Below are 19,063 nucleotides of genomic sequence, written 5' to 3' on the forward strand. Positions count from 1 at the left end.
CTGACATGCATGGTCAACCGTTAGACCTTATATAGATCGGGTTGTGCCTTTCCAAATCATGTCCAATGAATTGAATTAACCACAGGTGGACTCCAATTAAGTTGCAGAAACATCTCAAGGATGATCAATTGAAACAGGAATCACCTGAGCTCAGATTCGAGATTCATAGCAAAGGGTCTGAATACTTATGTAGATAAGGTATGTGTTTTTTGTTTTTAATATATTTGCAAACATTTCTAAAAACTTGTTTTGCTTCATCATCATGGGGTATTGCTGAGGATTTTTTGTATTTAATCCATTTTAGAATGTAATGTTATAAAATGCGGAAAAGGTCAAGTGGTCTGAATACTTTTTGAAGGCACTGTATATATATTAATGCAGACTAGCTAAAAAATAAGTGCATATTCTCAGAAATTATCCAATGGATTATGATAATTTTCTTGAAAAAAAAAAAGTGTAGGTGCAAAGAACATTTTCTCCGTGCTCAGATGGCCAAGCAGACACAAGGCAATTTCAAATCAAATAAAAAAATGTTTGGTCACATACACGTGTTTAGCAGATGTTATTGCGGGTATAGTGAAATGCTTTTGTTTCTAGCTCCAACAATGCAGTAGTATCGAACAAGTAATATAGAACAATTTCACAACAATAAAGTCAAGGAATCGAATTAAGAATATATAAATATTTGGACGAGCAATGTCAGTGGCATAGACTCAAATAAAATACAATTTTGATTTTAGTCAAATCAAATGTATTTGTCACATACACATGGTTAGCAGATGTTATTGTGTGTGTAGTGAAATGCAGTAGAATAGAATATAGTATATACACTATACCGGTCAAAAGTTTTAGAACACCTGCTCATTCAAGGGTTTTTCTTTATTTTTACTATTTTCTACATTGTAGAATAACAGTGAAGATGTGAAAATTTTGGAATCATGTAGTAACCAAAAAGTGTTAAACAAATCGAAATATATTTTATATTTGAGATTCTTCAAAATGCCCCCATTTGACTTGATGACAGTTTTGCACACTCTTGGTATTTTCTCAACCAGCTTCAATGCATTTAAATTAACAGGTGTGCCTTCTTAAAGTTAATTTGTGTAATTTCTTTCCTCTTAATGTGTTTGAGCCAATCAGATGTGTTGTGACAAGGTAGGGGTGGTATACAGAAGATAGCTCAATTTAGTAAAAGACCAAGTCCATATTATGGCAAGAACAGCTCAAATATGCAAAGAGAAATTACAGTCCATCATTACATTAAGACATTAAGGTCAGTCACAACTACAGGACACCAATATTAGGAAGAGACTTGCTTGGGCCAAGAATCACCAGCAATGGAAATTCGTCCTTTGGTCTGGAGTCCAAATTGTCTTTGTAAGACACAGTGTTGTTGAACGGACGATCTCAACATGTGTATTTCCCACCGTAAAGAATGGAGGAGGAGGTGTTATGGTGTGGGGGTGTATTGCTGGTGACACTGTCTGTTATTCATTTCGAATTCAAGGCACACTTAACCAGCACTTAACCACAGCATTCTACAACGATACGCCATCCTTTCTGAGTTGGGCTTATTGGGACTATCATTTGTTTTTCAACAGAACAATGAACCAACACACCTCCAGGCTGTGTATAGGCTATATTACCAAGAAGAAGAGTGATGGAGTGCTGCATCAGATGACCTGGACTCCATAATCCCCCGACCTCAACCAAATTGAGATGGTTTGGGATAAGTCGGACTACAGAGTGAAGGGAAAGCAGCCAACAAGTGCTCAGCATATGTGGGAACTCCTTCAAGACTGTTGGGAAAGCATTCCAGGTGAAGCAGGTTGAGAGAAAGCCAAGGGCGTGCAAAGCTATCATCAAGGCAAAGGGTGGCTACTTTGAAGAATCTCAAATATAAAATATATTTTGATTTGTTTAACACTTGTTTGGATAAGACATGATTCCATATGTGTTATTTCATAGTTTTAATGTCTTCACTATTATTCTACAATGTAGAAAATAGTAAAAATAAAGAAAAACCCTTGAATGAGTAGGTGTTCTAAAACTTTTTACCGGTAGTGTACATATGAGATGAGTAATGAAAAATATGTACTGTAAACATTATTAAAGTGACTCGTGTTCCATTATTAAAGTGGGCAGTGATTTCAAGTCTATGTCCTTATGTAGGGCAGCAGCCTCTGATTTGGCTCATCTCAGTTGCGAAGAGGAATAACTTTGCAGCTGATTCTGATGAATTAACAGTGCCATGCTGGTCGGTGTTAACACTCAAATAAAGCCCAGCCCTGAAACAAAACGAAGTCTGAAAATAATTTGTATGTTATATCATTGGAAAAGACAACGCATTCAGACAGATTTGCACGAAGTAGGCAGTTCAGATTTGTCACTTTAATCCCAAATTTACCATGCTTTGACTAAAATGATGACATTGACATAAATCGTTTTGCAACATCATGGGTAAGCTCTGGCCATCGTCTTTTAGCTCAAAAGAGTGGATTTCCACAGGTGTAGGCGTTTAAGTTCAAGACTTCCAGGGCTGAGTCTTCCACTATCACACTGCTGTCACTTCTCTGAACTCCAGTGGCCCAACCTTCTTTGAAAGTTATTTGCCTAGAGCACAATTGCACCAATATATATATTAGACCTGTTTTTTTTCTGTTAACCTGATTTCATGCTGTTGCAACCAATTGGGACAATCAAGATTTTCTGACTTTCTGAATCTGGTTGTAGTCTTTACTCAGATACATACTTACTGGTTTCAATTGAATGGAGCCCATTTCTCTGAAAAAAAAAACTAATAGAAAATGGAATATCGATAATCATGTAATCACTCCTTCAACACAGTAATAGCATACTAATTACAGTTCGTGTGTAGGTCGTAGGTCAAGTAGATGACAGTGATACTTACATGCCACCCTTAGCATACATACAACATGAGGCCTAAGCCAGCTGGTGCTATTCAGAAAGCTGTTGTGTGGCTGGCTATGGCATTAGGACTGGGTGGGAACAGCTTGTGTTTAGGAGATGGGTTATAGCGTTGAAAAAGCTCCAGGGTTTGATAAATGAGGCTGTGTGGCTGGTTGCAGTACTAAACTGCTTCGCTGCTCAGCTGTGGTGACAGTGTGATTAATATTTGCACAGCATTAAGATAATTTATCATGGCCACGTGCGAGCCTCTGGGAGAAAATAGTCTGTCACATGGAGGCTGAGTCAGAGAGGAAAAAAAGTGTTGGCAGAGTATGACAGCAATTAATTCAAGCAGGAATAAACAAAGAAATGGAGACTCTATAGACGAAGATGGGGGTCACATTTCTATAGGAGCAGCAGAAAGCAAGGTGCTCGCACAAGGTGTTTGTTTCTGTCAGAATTGCCATGCAAGGTGGCAGCATTGCTTTGTGTGGACCCATATTGCTGCTGTATTATGTTGCAAAACATTGTTATCCCATAAAGTATAAAGGCTCATGAAATATGAGCAAACCAAACAGGTCAAGCTATTTTTGAAACTGACAATGCAATGCTCGAGTCCAGTTTTACCACTCAGCACTGAGCGCCACTGATATAATTGAAGTTTGTATTTCACCATTTGAATAAATCAAGCGTGAAATCATTAGAATCAGGCTAACTAGGAGGGGCAACAGAAAGGCAAGGAATTTACAAAATGGCAAACACTAAATTTTGCAACCTCACAAAATGCACCATCTGCAGTCTAACTTTTTCAAAAAATGTGTAATCTCCAACACACAAAAGCCAAGATACACTACCATCTGCTCCACTTAGACTCCAACTCTTGTGCTTTCCTATAGTGAATGTAACTCTTGTATTTTCCAAATCCCAGGTAAGATTACGAATGGCAGCAAAACATATCCATATAGAGATTAGTGCACTTGTTTTGAGGGTGCCTTGAGAATGCACATACTTATACACACAAGTCCATCTCGGCCTTCTGAACTACATTGCCCCACTTTATCTCAGCTCAGAGTCCCAATAATTAGATTTTCATAGCAAGCTAGGATGACTGATGGTTTGGTTAGCTACTGGAAACTAACAAGTCACTTTGTTTGTTTACGAAGTTAACTACTTGCTAGTGTCATATCCTGATCTGTTTCACCTGTCCTTGTGCAGGTGTCAACCATCTTCCCCATTATCACCTGGGCATTTAAACCTGTGTTTTCTGTCTGTCTGTCCAATTTCTTCTTGTATGTTCCAAGTCAACCAGTGTGTTTTTCCCGTGCTCCTGCCTTTTCTATTATTTTTTTGCTAGTCCTCCCGGTCTTGACCCGTGCCTGTTTTCTGGACTCTGTACCTGCCTGCCTGACCATTCTGCCTACCCTGACCTCGAGCCCGCCTGCCACCCTGTACCTCCTGGACTCTGAACTGGTTTTGACCTTTTGCTTGTCCACGACCATTCTCTTGCATAACCCCTTTTTTGGATTATTAATAAATATCAAAGACTCAAACCATCTGCCTCCCGTGTCTGTGTCTGTGTCTCGCCTTGTGCCCTTATAGTACGAACTGTCCATGACAGACTCAGCAGACTTGGACCAGCTCCACCACGCTGTATTTCCAAGAAGACCCAAAGCCACCCGAGTTCCCTTGCGAATCATCGGCGAAGGGTGAGTCAGATACACCGGAAGCTATGCAACTGGGCAGAGCTAGATTGTGGCTGAGGGAATGTTCACATAGACTAAGTTCCAACAGTTGTCTGTACTGCGGGACATTTTATAGCCACCTGCCCGGTTAAAATACCTATTTTGTTAGTAGGTACAAGCACTCGGGTGAGCCAGACTGGGAATACTCTAATTCCCATCAACCACACTCCTTTTTTTGTGATACTGCAGTGAGGAGACAAATCTAAATATCTACGGGTGCTCATTGACTCTGGGGCGAATGAGCGTTTTATGGACGCTACCCTAGTTTCTTAAGGAGGTATCCCCACTCAACTCCTCTCTGTTCCCATGGATGCTAGAGCGCTGGATGGCCGCTCCATTGGTAGAGTTACCCACAGCACTGTTCCTATTAACCTCTCTTGGGTAGGGGGCAGTATTTTCACATCCGGATGAAAAGCATGCCCAAAGTCAACTGCCTGTTACTCAGGCCCAGAAGCTAGCATATAATTTGTATATTTGGATAGAAAACACCCTAAACGTTCTAAACCTGTTAAAGGGATGTCTGTGAGTGGACAACCCATTAAAAAAAATATCAGCCTACCACTGTTTCCAATGGCTTTAATGTTTATTATGAGGCGAAGTCCTCCCAGCAGTTTTTTTGCGTATTAGGGTACCTACGGTTTGATTATAAACGTTGTTAGACTTGTTTGGATAAATTTATTGGTAACGTTTGGGATGAATTTTGTATGAATTTTGATGGAGGGAAACCGGTGGATTATTGAATGAAGCGTGCCAGCTAAACTGAGTATTTATGGCTATAAAGAAGGACTTTATCGAACAAAAGGACCATTTGTGATGTAACTGGGACCTTTTGGAGTGCCAACAGAAGAAGATCTTCAAAGGTAAAGCATTTATTATATCGCTATTTCTGACTTTCGTGTCGCACCTACCTGGTTGAAAAATATTTTTAATGTTTTTGTATGCGGGGTGCTTTCCTCAGAAAATCGCATGGTGTGCTTTTGCCGTAAAGCCTTTTGACACAATAGCTGGATTAACAAGAGGTTAAGCTTTATTTTGATATATAATATTTGTATTTTCATGAATGTTAAATATGTATATTTCTGAACTTTGAAATTTGCGCTCTGCAATTTCACCGCATGTTGACAAGTTGGACGCTACCGCCAATCAGAAGTTCATCTGCAGGTTTCAGGAAATCACAGTGAGACTATACAGCTTCTCCTCATTTAGTCCCCCAATGTTCCTAAGTCCCCCAATGTTCCAAAAACACAACCCCGTTATTGACTGGACCATAAGTTCCATCCTGGGTTGGAGTCTGTTCTGCCATTCCCATTGCCTCAAAGCAGAGCAGCCTTCCCCGAGAAGGCCTCCTCAGGGCTTAAGTCAAGCCTTGGATTTCTTTGCCGTCCCCGCAGAGTACCAAGACCTACAGGAGGTCTTCAGTAAGGCACGGGCTAATTCTCTTCCCCAGCATCGTCCCTACGATTGTGCAATTGACATTCTCCCAGGCCACCTTGTGATCGTCTATATTTCCTATCCGGCCTGGAGACCAAGGCCATTGAGGAGTATATTGAGGACTCTCTGGCTGCTGGAGGCATCCATCCTTCTGCATCCCCTGCCAGCGCAGGGTTTTTCTTTGTGGAAATGAAGGACAAGACCCTGCGTCCGTGCATTGACTACCAGGGCCTTAATGACATAATGATCAAGAATTGTTACCCCTTACCTCGCCTTAATTTTCGAACCTTCTCCAAGGGGCTACCATCATCTCCAAGCTGGACCTTCGGAATGCCTACCACCTGGTTCGGATACTCGAAGGGGATGAGTGGAAGACAGCCTTCAACACTGCCAGCGGACATTTGTGAGTACCGGGTCATGCCGTTTGGACTCAAAAAACGCCCCCGTGGTCTTCCAGGCCCTGGTAAACGATGTGATGTGGGTCTTGTTCAACCGTTTCGAGTTTGTCTACCTCAACGACATCCCGTTTTTTTATCCCCGTTCTGCCCAAGAACATGTCCTCCATGTTCGACAAGTCCTTCAGCGCCACCTGGACAAGCAGTTATTTGTGAAAGCGGAGAAATGTGAGTTACACCATTCTACCCTTTCCTTTCTGGAATATGTCTCGCTGAAGGAAATGTCCAGATGGACTCGGAAAAGGTGAGAGCAAAAGTGGATTGGCCCCAACCTACATGCAGGGTGTGGCTACAACGTTTATTGGGATTTGCCCATTTCTACCGGCGTATCATTTGAGGCTACAGCACCCTGGTGTCCCCCCTCTCGACACTCACCTCTCCCAAAATACTGTTCCCATGGTCCCTAGCGGTTGACAGGGCCTTTGTGGACCTGAAGCGCCGGTTCACTACCGCCCCCATCCGGACCCGTCCCATCAGTTTGTGGTTGAGGTCAATGCTTCTGACGTTGGAATGGAGGCTATCCTGTCCCAGCAATCCGTCCATGACCAAAAGCTCCATCCTTGTGCCTTCCTGTCCCATCATCTCAACTCTGCAGAAAGAAACTACAACGTGGGTAACTGAGAACTCCTGGTGGTCAAGATGGCACTGGGGGAGTGGAGACACTGGCTGGAGGGAGCAGAACATTCATTTTTGGTTTGGGCTGACCACAAGAATTTGGAAAATCTCCACACAGCCAAGCGCCTTAACTCCATACAGGCCCGGTGGGCTCTGTTATTCACCAGGTTCAACAAATGTTCCTATTGCCCAAGGTCCAAGAATGTTAAGGCCTGACATCCTCTCTCGCATGTACAGTCCCTCCGCCACATCTGACTCTGAGACCATCCTCCCTACCTCATTTCTTGCGGCTGCTGTGAGCTAGGGTATTGAGACCCTGGTCCCAATGGCACAAGGGGCCCAGCTAACCGGCTGTTTGTCCCTAATTCAGTCTGGTCCCTGGTCATGGAATGGACTCATTCTTCCTGGCTTACCTGTCATCCGGTTTCCCGTCTAACCCTGGCCTTTCTCCGACAACGTTTCTGGTTTCCCACAATGGTTCCTGATGCATTTGCCTTCGAAACAGCTTGCACTGTTTGTTCAGAATAAGACCCCTTCCGGCCTCCTTCAGCCACTACCTGTCCCTCATTATCCCTGGTCCCATATCTCCCTGGACTTTGTCACTGGGCTCCCTCCTTCTGATGGCAACACCGTCATTCTAACGGTAGCGGATCGGTTTTCCACGGCCATCCATTTCATCCCTCTCCCCAAACTACCCTCTGCCAAAGAGACGGCCCAGCTCAGGATCCACGGACTTCCGGTGGACACGGTCTCCGACCGGGGTTCTGGATGGCATTCTGCACCCTTATTTGGTCGTAGGCCAGCCTGTCCTCCGGATTCCATCCCCAATCCAACAGCCAGTCGGAGCAGACAAAGAAAGACCTGGAAAGAATCTTAAGATACTTTGTCTCGACCAACCCCACTACCTGGAGCCGACAACTAGTTTGGGTTGAGTATGCCCAGAACACCCTTCTCTGTTCGGCCATGGGACTCACCCCATGGAGCACTCAAAAGGGGAATCAGCCTCCTCTCTTTTCAGAACAGGAAGTCAACTTACCCTCGGCCCAGATGTTCAACTTACCCTCGGCCCTGTCATACCCTGATCTGTTTCACCTGTGCTTGTCTCCATCCCCTCCAGGTGTCACCCATCTCCCCCATTATCCCCTGGGTATTTAAACCTGTTTTCTGTCTGTGCCAGTTCGCCTTTATGTTCTATGCAACCAGCATGTTTTTCCCGTGCTCCTGCCTTTTCTATTATCTTTTGCTAGTCCTCCCGGTTTTGACCCTTGCCTGTTTTCTGGACTCTGTACCTGCCTGCCCTGACCTCAAGCCTGCCTGCTACACTATACTTCCTGGACTCTGAACTAGTTTGACCTTTTGTCTGTCCACGAACATTCTCTTGCCTCTTTTGGATTATTAATAAATATCAAAGACTCAAACCATCTGCATCTGGGTCTCGCCTTGTGCCCTTATACAGTGGGGCAAAAAAGTATTTAGTCCGCCAACAATTGTGCAAGTTCTCCCACTTAAAAAGATGAGAGAGGCCTGTAATTTTCATCAGTGGTACACTTCAACTATGACAGACAAAATTAGAAAAAAATCCAGAAAATCACATTGTAGGATTTTTTATTAATTGATTTGCAAATTATGGTGGAAAATAAGATGTAGCCAGTCCCCAGCTTGTCTAAATTGTCCTCCCCTCCATTTATGGCATTTTATTCCATGATGTCTGGTTTTTTATGTTGCTGGCCACAGATTCTCCCATCCCATCCACACATTTTTGCCTTCCTTTGGCACGTAGGACACTAGGGACGTGTCAGCCATGAACACAAACTTATTTGTTCCATGTATTCAACAGTTGCGGTGGGAGCTCTGGCTTTTTTTGTACTGTTCCTACCATCATCAGCTTCCTCGTGAGGGTTTCCTGTCCCAGGAAGTGCGAATTAAAAAAGTTATTGCATGTGATGTTGTGGCCACAGGGTCCGTGTCACGTCCAGGTCAACCCGGATCCCTTGGTTCTTATCAGGGGCTTCTCCATCTAGCTTCCCTGTATGCACTTGCAAGTTTCATGCATTTAACCTTTTTGGGATAGGGGGCAGCATTTTCACTTTTGGATGAATAGCGTGCCCAGAGTAAACTGTCTCCTACTCTGTCCCAGATGTGAATTTATGCATATTAGTATTGGATAGAAAACACTCTGAAGTTTCTAAAACTGTTTGAATGATGTCTGTGAGTAAAACAGAACTCATATGGCAGGCGAAAACTTGAGAAATCCAACCTGGAAGTGGGAAATCTGAGGTTTGTAGTTTTTCAACTCAGCCCCCATTGAAGATACAGGGTGATATTAGTTATGTTTCACTTCCCAAGGCTTCCACTAGATGTCAACAGTATTTAGAACCTGTTTTGAGGATTCTACTCTAAAGGAGGGGCTCATAGGGGCTCTTTGAGTGAGTGGTCTGGCATAGTTTTACATTAAAAACATCCTAAAGATTGATTCCATACTTAGTTTGGCATGTTTCTACGGGCTGTAACGGAACTTTTGGAACTTTTCGTCCAACGTTCGGCGCGACCTGAACGCGCTTTTGGATTTGTTTAGCAAACACCCAAACAAAAAGAAGATATTTGGACATAACTGATGGACATTATCAAACAAATCAAAACATTTATGGTGGAACTGGGAGTCCTGGGAGTGCATTCTGATGAAGATCATCAAAGGAAGGTGAATATTTAAAATGCTATTTCTGAGTAATGTTGACTACCCAATATGGTGGGTATCTTTTTGGCTGCTTTGTTGTCTAAAGTCTGTACTCAGATTATTGTATGGTTTGCTTTCTCCGTAAAGTTTTTTTGAAATCTGACACAGCAGTTGTATTAATGAAGCAGCCTCACAGGCAGCCCAGATCTTGATTCCAAATTCTGCAGGTTTAGATGGTATGTACTGCCTGAAGAGGCAGCGGCCCCTAAATGGCATAAGCTGCTCATCAACAGTAACGTTGGGCCCAGGGTTGTAAAACAGGGGAAGACGGTCCACTCACTTGCCCAACACTCATCTGATTGCAGCTCTCTGCTGCCAAGCTGGTCTGGTGTCTCAGTTATCGAAGAAGATAATCCTAGAAATAATGAGACATTGATCCACAGAAAAGTTATCTGCCAGTTTCTGCATCCCTTAGGGATTCTGTGGATTCCCCACTGGATTTGAAACCACCAGCAAGGATAAGAACCCCAAGATAAGAACTACCATCTCTCTCCAAAAACACGCCTTCCCTCAAAATTAGTGCAATCCAGAATGACTTTCTGAATGGTGTCTGGGATGAAAAATACAAAAGAAGACTTTGTCCTGCACATGAGTAACCGCCATCCGCGACGAAGGCCCTGGTTGCATCCTTTTCACATTGGTAGCCATGCCGGGTGGCTCATTCCTTGGGCAAGAAGAACATTCAATTTTTTGACATCCAGGTCCTGGGGCTAGCTGCTGACGAGCTGGTCTTAGAGCTGGCTGAGGGTCAATCTCATCCTCTTCTTCCAACTCACTGTCATATTTCAAATTGACCGAGACATGATCCTCATATTCTGAAAACTCTTCATCTTCCAAAGTGGAAGACTGTCCCGTATACTCCCTCTCCAGCGCTCTAGGTCACCAGTCTTCTCATTATTATGCACACCTGTCACCATCGTTATGCACACCAGCACCTCATCAGACTCACTTGGACTTCATCACCTTCCTGATTACCTTCCCAAAATCTGTCACTCCCTTTGGTTCCTTCCCCAGGCGTTATTGTTTCTGTTCCGGTGTTCATGTCTGTACGCTACCCGTGTCAAATCAAATGTATTTATATAGACCTTCTTACATCAGCTGGTATCTCCAGTGCTGTACAGAGTGCTGTACAGAAACCCAGCCTAAAACCCCAAATAGCAAGCAATGCAGGTGTAGAAGCATGGTGGCTAGGAAAAACACCCGAGAAAGGCCAAAACCTAGGAAGAAACCGAGAGAGGAACCAGGCTATGAGGGGTGGCCAGTCCTCTTCTGGCTGTGCCGAGTGGCGATTATAACACAACATGGCCAAGATGTTCAAATATTCATTAATGACCAGCATGGTCTAATAATAATAATCACAGTAGTTGTCGAGGGTGCAACAAGTCAGCACCTCAGAAGTAAGTGTCAGTTGGCTTTTCATAGCCGATCATTAAGAGTATCTCTACCGCTCCTGCTGTCTCTAGATAGTTGCAGGTCTGGGACAGGTAGCACGTCCGGTGAACAGATCAGGGTTCCATAGCCGCAGGCAGAACAGTTGAAACTGGAGCAGCAGCACGGCCAGGTGGACTGGGGACAGCAAGGAGTTATCATGCCAGGTAGTCCTGAGGCATGGTCCTAGGGCTCAGGTCCTCCGAGAGAGAGAGAATTAGAGCGAGCATTCTTAAATTCACACAGGACACCAGATAAGACAGGAGAAGTACTCCAGATATAACAGACTGACCCTAGACCCCTGACACAAATTACTGCAACATAAATACTGGAGGCTGAGCCATGAGGGGTCAGGAGACACTGTGGCCCCATCCGATGTTACCCCCGGACAGGGACAAACAGACAGGATATAACCCCACCCACTTTGCCAAAGCACAGCCCCCACACCACTAGAGGGATATCTTCAACCATCAGCTTGCCATCTTACCGAGGCCAGGTATGGCCCACAAAGATCTCCGCCACGGCACAACCCAAGGGGGGGCGCCAACCCAGACAGGAAGATCAAGTGACGCACCCCTCCTAGGGACGGCATGGAAGAGCACCAGTAAGCCAGTGACTCAATCCCTGTAATAGGGTTAGAGGCAGATAATCCCAGTGGAGAGAGGGGAACCGGCCAGGCAGAGACAGCAAGGAGGGTACGTTGCTCCAGAGCCTTTCTGTTCACCTTCACACTCCTGGGCCAGTCTATACTCAATCATATGACCTACTGAAGAGATGAGTCTTCAGTAAAGACTTAAAGGTTGAGACCGAGTCTGCGTCCCACATGGGTAGGCAGACCATTCCATAAAAATGGAGCTCTTTAGGATAAAGCTCTGCCTACAGCTGTTTGCTTAGAAATTCTAGGGACAATTAGGAGGCCTGCGTCTTGGGACCGTAGCGTACGTAGGTATGTACGGCAGGACCAAGCACTGGAGTAATATGATAAAAAATGTTGGTTCTAGTCAGGATTCTAGCAGCCTTATTTAGCACTAACTGAAGTTTATTTAGTGGTTTATCCGGGTAGCCAGAAAGCAGAGCATTGCAGTAGTCGAACCTAGAAGTAACAAAAGCATGGATACATTTTTCTTAATCATTTTTGGACAGAAAGTTCCTGATGTTTGCAATGTTACGCAGACGGAACAAAGCTGTCCTTGAAGCAGTCTTGATATGTTCGTCAAAAGAGAGATCAGGGTCCAGAGTAACGCCGAGGTCCTTCACAGTTTTATTTGAGACGACACAACCATTAAGATTAATTGTCAGATTCAACAGAAGATCTCTTTGTTTCTTGTCACCTAGAACAAGCACCTCTGTTTTGTCTGAGTTTAAAAGTAGAAAGCTTGCAGCCATCCACTTCCTTATGTATGAAACACAGGCTTCTAGCGTGGAAAATTTTGGGGCTTCACCATGTTTCATTGAAATGTACAGCTGTGTGTCATCTGCATAGCAGTGAAAGTTAACATTATGTTTTCGAATGACATCCCCAAGAGGTAAAATATATAGTGAAAACAATAGTGGTCCTAAAACGGAACATTGAGGAACACCAACATTTACAGTTGACTTGTAAGAGGACAAACCATTCACAGAGACAAACTGATATCTTTCCGACAGATAAGAACTAAACCAGGCCAGAACTTGTCCGTGTAGACCAATTTGGGTTTCCAATCTCTCCAAAAGAATGTGGTGATCGATGGTATCAAAGGCAGCACTAAGGTCTAGGAGCATGAGGGCAGATGCAGAGCCTCGGTCTGACGCCATTAAAAGGTTATTTACCACCTTCACAAGTGCAGTCTCAGTGCTATGATGGGGTCTAAAACCAGACTGAAGCGTTTCGTATACATTGTTTGTCTTCAGGAAGGCAGTGAGTTGCTGCGCAACAGCTTTTTCTAACATTTTTGAGAGGAATGGAAGATTCGATATAGGCCGATAGTTTTTTAAATATTTTCTGGGTCAAGGTTTGGCTTTTTCTAGAGAGGCTTTATCACTGCCACTTTTAGTGAGTTTGGTACACATTCGGTGGATAGAGAGCCGTTCATTATGTTCAACATAGTAGGGCTAAGCACAGGAAGCAGCTCTTTCAGTAGTTTAGTTGGAATAGGGTCCAGTATGCAGCTTGAAGGTTTAGAGGCCATGATTTACTTCATCATTGTGTCAAGAGATATAGTACTAAAACACTTGAGTGTCTCTCTGGATCCAAGGTCCTGGCAGAGTTGTGCAGACTCAGGACAACTGAGCTTTGGAGGAATATGCAGATTTACAGAGGAGTCCGTAATTTGCTTTCTAATGATCATGATCTTTTCCTCAAAGAAGTTCATGAATTTATTACTGCTGAAGTGAAAGCCATCCTCTCTTGGGGAATGCTGCTTTTTAGTTAGCTTTGCGACAGTATCAAAAAGAAATGTAGGAATGTTCTTATTTTCCTCAATTAAGTTGGAATAATAGGATGATTGAGCAGCAGTGAGGGCTCTTCAATACTGCACGGCACTGTTTTTCCAAGCTAGTCTGAAGACTTCCAGTTTGGTGTGGCGCCATTTCCGTTCCAATTTTCTGGAAGCTTGCTTCAGAGCTCAGGTATTTTCTGTATACCAGGGAGCTAGTTTCTTATGACAAATGTTTTTAGTTTTTAGGGGTGCAACTACATTTAGGGTATTGCGCAAGGTTAAATTGAGTTCCTCAGGTGGTTAACTGATTTTTGTCCTCTGGCGTCCTTGGGTAGACAGAGGGAGTCTGGAAGGGCATCAAGGAATCTTTGTGTTGTCTGAGAATTTATAGCACAACTTTGATGCTCCTTGGTTGTTGTCTGAGCAGATTATTTGTTGTGATTGCAAACGTAATAACATGGTGGTCCAATAGTTCAGGATTATGAGGAAAAACATTAAGATCCAAAATGTTTATTACATGGGACAAAACTAGGTCCAGAGTATGACTGTGACAGTGAGTAGGTCCAGAGACATGTTGGACAAAACCCACTGAGTCGATGATGGCTCTTTAAGCCTTTTGAAGTGGGTCTGTGGACTTTTCCATGTGAATATTAAAATCACCAAAAATGTGAATATTATCTGCTATGACCACAAGGTCTGATAGGAATTCAGGGAACTCAGTGAGGAATGCTGTATATGGCCCAGGAGGCCTGTAAACAGTAGCTATAAAAAGTGATTGAGTAGGCTGCATGGATTTCATGACTAGAAGCTCAAAAGACGAAAACATATTTTTTTTGTAAATTGAAATTTGCTATCATAAATGTTAGCAACACCTCTGCCTTTGCAGGGGATATGGTCACTAGTGTAACGAGGAGGTGAGGCCTCATTCAACACAGTAAATTCATCAGGCTTAAGGGAATGTTTCAGTCAGGCCAATCACATCAAGATTATGATCAGTGATAAGTTCATTGACTATAACTGCCATTGAAGTGAGGGATCTAACATTAAGTAGACCTATTTTGAGATGTGAGGTATCACAATCTCTTTTAATAATGGCAGGAATGGAGGAGGTCTTTATTCTAGTGAGTTTGCTAAGACAAACACCGCCATGTTTAGTTTTGCCCAACCTAGGTCGAGGCACAGACACGGTCTCAATGGGGATTGCTGAGCTGACTACACTGACTGTGCTAGTGGCAGACTCCACTAAGTTGGCAGGCTGGCTAACAGCCTGCTGCCTTGCCTGCACCCTATTTCATTGTGGAGCTAGAGGAGTTAGAGCCCTGTCTATGTTGGTAGATAAGATGAGAGCACCCCTCCAGCTAGGAAGGAGTCCGTCACTCCTCAGCAGGCCAGGCTTGGTCCTGTTTGTTGGTGAGTCCCAGAAAGAGGGCCAATTATCTACAAATTCCATCTTTTGGGAGGGACAGAAAACAGTTTTCAATCAGCGATTGAGTTGTGAGACTCTGCTGTAGAGCTCATCACTCCCTCTAACTGGGAGGGGGCCTGAGACAATTACTCGATGCCGACACATCTTTCTAGCTGATTTACACGCTGAAGCTATGTTTCGCTTGGTGACCTCTGACTGTTTCATCCTGACATCATTGGTGCCGACGTGGATAACAATATCTCTATATTCTCTACACTCGCCAATTTTAGCCTTAGCCAGCACCATCTTCAGATCAGCCTTAACGTCAGTAGCCCTGCCCCCTGATAAACAGTGTATGATCGCTGAATGATTTGTTTAAAGTCTAATACTGCGGGCAATGGAGTTGCCAATGACTAGGGTTTTGAATTTGTCAGAGCTAATGGTGGGAAGCTTTGACGTTTTAGACCCCGTAACGGGAGGAGTAGAGACCAGAGAAGGCTCGGCCTCAGACTCCGACCCATTGCTTAATGGGGAAAACAGGTTGAAAGTTTCTGTCGGCTGAACGAGCGACACAGGTTGAGCATTCCCACAGCATTTCCCTCCAGAAGCAACGAGAAAGTTGTCCGGCTGCGGGGACTGAGCGAGTGGATTTATACTAACGTTACTATCTGTACTTACTGGTGGCACTAACGCTGTTTCATCCTTTCCTACACTGAAATTACCCTTGCCTAACGATTGCCTCTGAAGCTGGGCTTGTAATACAGCTATCCTCGTCGTAAGGTTTTCCTGTATATTTTGAGTACAGCGACTGCAATTAGAAGGCATCATGTTAATGTTACTACTTAGCTTCGGCTGTTGGAAGTCCTGACGAACCATGTCCAGATAAAGCGTCCGGAGTGAAAAAGTTTAATGAAAAAAAAAAGTTGAGTGAGGGAAAAACTAAAAATATAAACAGTAATTAAAAAGGTAAGGTAGGGTAGCAACAAAACGCACAGCGACACGTAAACAAGTCTGCAAGTTCCAACCTGAAATTAGGGAATCCCACAGAGTTTGATAGACCAATGAAGGAATCACACTGTTTGGTGTTTCTTGTTTTGTTCCATGTTCGATTATTTAGTAAAATATTCGCTTCCCGACTCCCAGCATACACGTTAGAGAAGACGCTCCATGCACACTATCTTCTCTCTCTGGAATTTTTTTTAAGGCCCTCTGAGCAGAGATTATTTTTGACATAATAATTGATTGTGCTAAGGTGCTACACATGCAAAGTTGGCTGGGGTGTGGGGAAAATACAGATTTTTTTCACAATGTCTCAAAATAGTTAGTATTGAAATAATGTATTATGAAAACTGTGCAGTTTCCCGCAAGACGGTAGACGGTAGACGGTAGATTGTGTAGAAAAACAGGGGCAGCGACAATGATAAAAACATCCTAAAGATTGATTCTATTCTTCGTTTGACATGTTTCTACGACGTGCAATATAACCTTTTGGACTTTTCGTCCGACCTTTCGGCTGGACTTGCACGCGCGGTTGGATTTGTTTACAAATGCCCTAACAAAAGGAGCTATTTGGACATAAATTATGAACATTATCGAACAAATCAAACATTTATTGTGGAACTGGGATTCCTGGGAGTGCATTCTGATGAAGATCATCAAAGGTAAGTGAATATTTAGAATGTTGTTTCAGACTTCTGTTGACTGCACAAAATGGCAGATATAATTTTTGGCTTGTTTGGTCTCTGAGAGCCGTACTCAGATTATAGGCATATGGTATGCTTTTTCCGTAAAGTTTTTTTGAAATCCGGCAGAGCGGTTGTGTTAAAACCTCTTTAGAGCCCACCTACTTTTTTCAATTTCCGCCTGAAGACATACCCAACTCTAACAGCCTGTAGCTCAGGCACAGAACCAAGGATATGCATTTGAAAGAAAACACTCTGAAGTATGTGTAAATGTGAATTGAATGTAGGAGAATATAAGACAATAGATATGGTTTAGATAATACAATGAAAAAAAACATATGTTTTTTCTTTGTATCATCATCTTTAAATGAACAAGATAAAACAAACGTTCAGATAGGATGATTGGGACAATTTCAGTGAAAAACAGAAGAGGGCAACAGTACTTGTGCAAAGTTTCAGAATGATAACTTCCAAAATGAGTGTGCTACATGACATTTATCATGAAGTCACCCAGATGTCCCACACAAGTAGCCCAAATGTACCCAAGTGGCCAAATTGGTGAAGGTATACATTTTGAAACAAATAACTATATACAAAATACCAAAATGGTATTCTAACACACCCCCCCACCAAAAACAAAATGTTGAAAAAAATATGGGGAAAAGAATATGAAGAAAAAATATATACATTTACAAAATAACATGGGTAACTATTTCCACACTTTCAATATTTGGAAGACTTTAGTCCTCTATCAAATCAAATGTATTTATAGAGCCCTTCGTACATCAGCTAATATCTCAAAGTGCTGTACAGAAACCCAGCCTAAAACCCCAAACAGCAAGCAATGCAGGTGTAGAAGCACAGTGGCTAGGAAAAACTCCATAGAAAGGCCAAAACCTAGGAAGAAACCTAGAGGGGTGGCCAGTCCTCTTCTGGCTGTGCCGAGATTATAACAGAACATGGCCGAGATTTTCAAATGTTCATAGATGACCAGCAGGGTCAAATAATAATAATCACAGTAGTTGTAGAGGATGCAACAGGACAGCACCTCAAGAGTAAATATGAACAGGTTAGGGTTCCATAGCCGCAGGCAGAACAGTTGAAACTGGAACAGCATCAAGGCCAGGTGGACTGGGGACAGCAAGGAGTCATCATGCCAGGTAGTCCTGACGCATGGTCCTAGGGCTCAGGTCCTCCGAGAGAGAGAATTAGAGAGAGTATACTTAAATTCACACAGGGCACCGGATAAGACAGAAGAAGTACTCCAGATATAACAAACTGACGCTAGCCCCCTGACACATAAACTACTGCAGCATAAATACTGGAGGCTGAGACAGGAGGGTCAGGAGACACTGTGGCCCCATCCAATGAGACCCCCGGACAGGGCCAAACAGGCAGGATATAACCCCACCCACTTTGCCAAAGCTCTACACAATATCGTGCTGCTGATGCCAGGTGCCATAGCAGTCTCTTTCTGCTGTAAAGCAGAGGGTCACCAAGCATGTGGTGCAGGTGATGGGGGACTTAATTTTGCAAAGAACACAGCGACGCCTCCATGCTGTGCCCTTTTGGCCCTGAGGCACATCCATGCCTGCAGAAATACATTTGGGCAGATGAACACCACTTGTGGCAGTTGCTGGATGAACCAGCTTCAGTGGGGGATGGACACCTTGGACCTGGGGGCTGCCATTCGGAGTCAGTGTCACTGTGAAAGAAAATGTTTATTTAGAATAGTTTCACATATGAGCCCTGTATCAACAGGTATGATAAACAGATGTGTATATATATAGAGTACAGGGAACATAAGGTTGAATATATTATGACAGACCAGCTAGATCTACTGTTTTTATTATATTACAACAGACCAGCTGTATCTACGGTCTCCATTTCACTTTGGCCATTGTTGTGGGCCTGCCCTCCCCTCCCCTCAACAGCCTCAAAAAGGCTATTTCATGTGGGTTGGGGCGGCAGACACACACATCTCACATTTCATGACATTACATGTTTATATATTGCTTCAAAAAATTACAAAAATTCACAAATAATATTTTACATTATTAATTTCAAACAAGGGCATTAGCATGAGATGAATTTACCAGTCCAAAACGATGTCCTCCACGTCAAATGAATCGTCCTACAAAAATCTCTTTCTCACTTTCCCAATCAATTTATTCTAAAATTGTGTGTACATCTGTATATCTAGACTTAGATTTAGCTTTTCCTTACTTAGTCACCATAATGATT

General features: G+C 43.3%; 1 long non-coding RNA gene across 3 annotated transcripts in view; it reads right to left on the reverse strand.

Annotated features, from left to right (window-relative positions):
- Nucleotides 1-2,358: 2,358 nt before the first annotated feature.
- LOC149985143 (uncharacterized) overlaps nt 2,359-19,063 on the reverse strand; it is a 365,461-nt gene continuing 348,756 nt past the window's right edge. For all 3 annotated transcript variants that reach the window (XR_016487080.1, XR_016487078.1, XR_016487079.1), the window contains one exon: nt 2,359-18,524. This is a non-coding gene — a long non-coding RNA (uncharacterized LOC149985143). The remainder of the gene's footprint in view (nt 18,525-19,063) is intronic.

The sequence above is a fragment of the Oncorhynchus mykiss genome, chromosome 2, assembly GCF_057628025.1.
Source record: "Oncorhynchus mykiss isolate SJ-2025 chromosome 2, ASM5762802v1, whole genome shotgun sequence".
Classification (NCBI taxonomy): domain Eukaryota; kingdom Metazoa; phylum Chordata; class Actinopteri; order Salmoniformes; family Salmonidae; genus Oncorhynchus; species Oncorhynchus mykiss.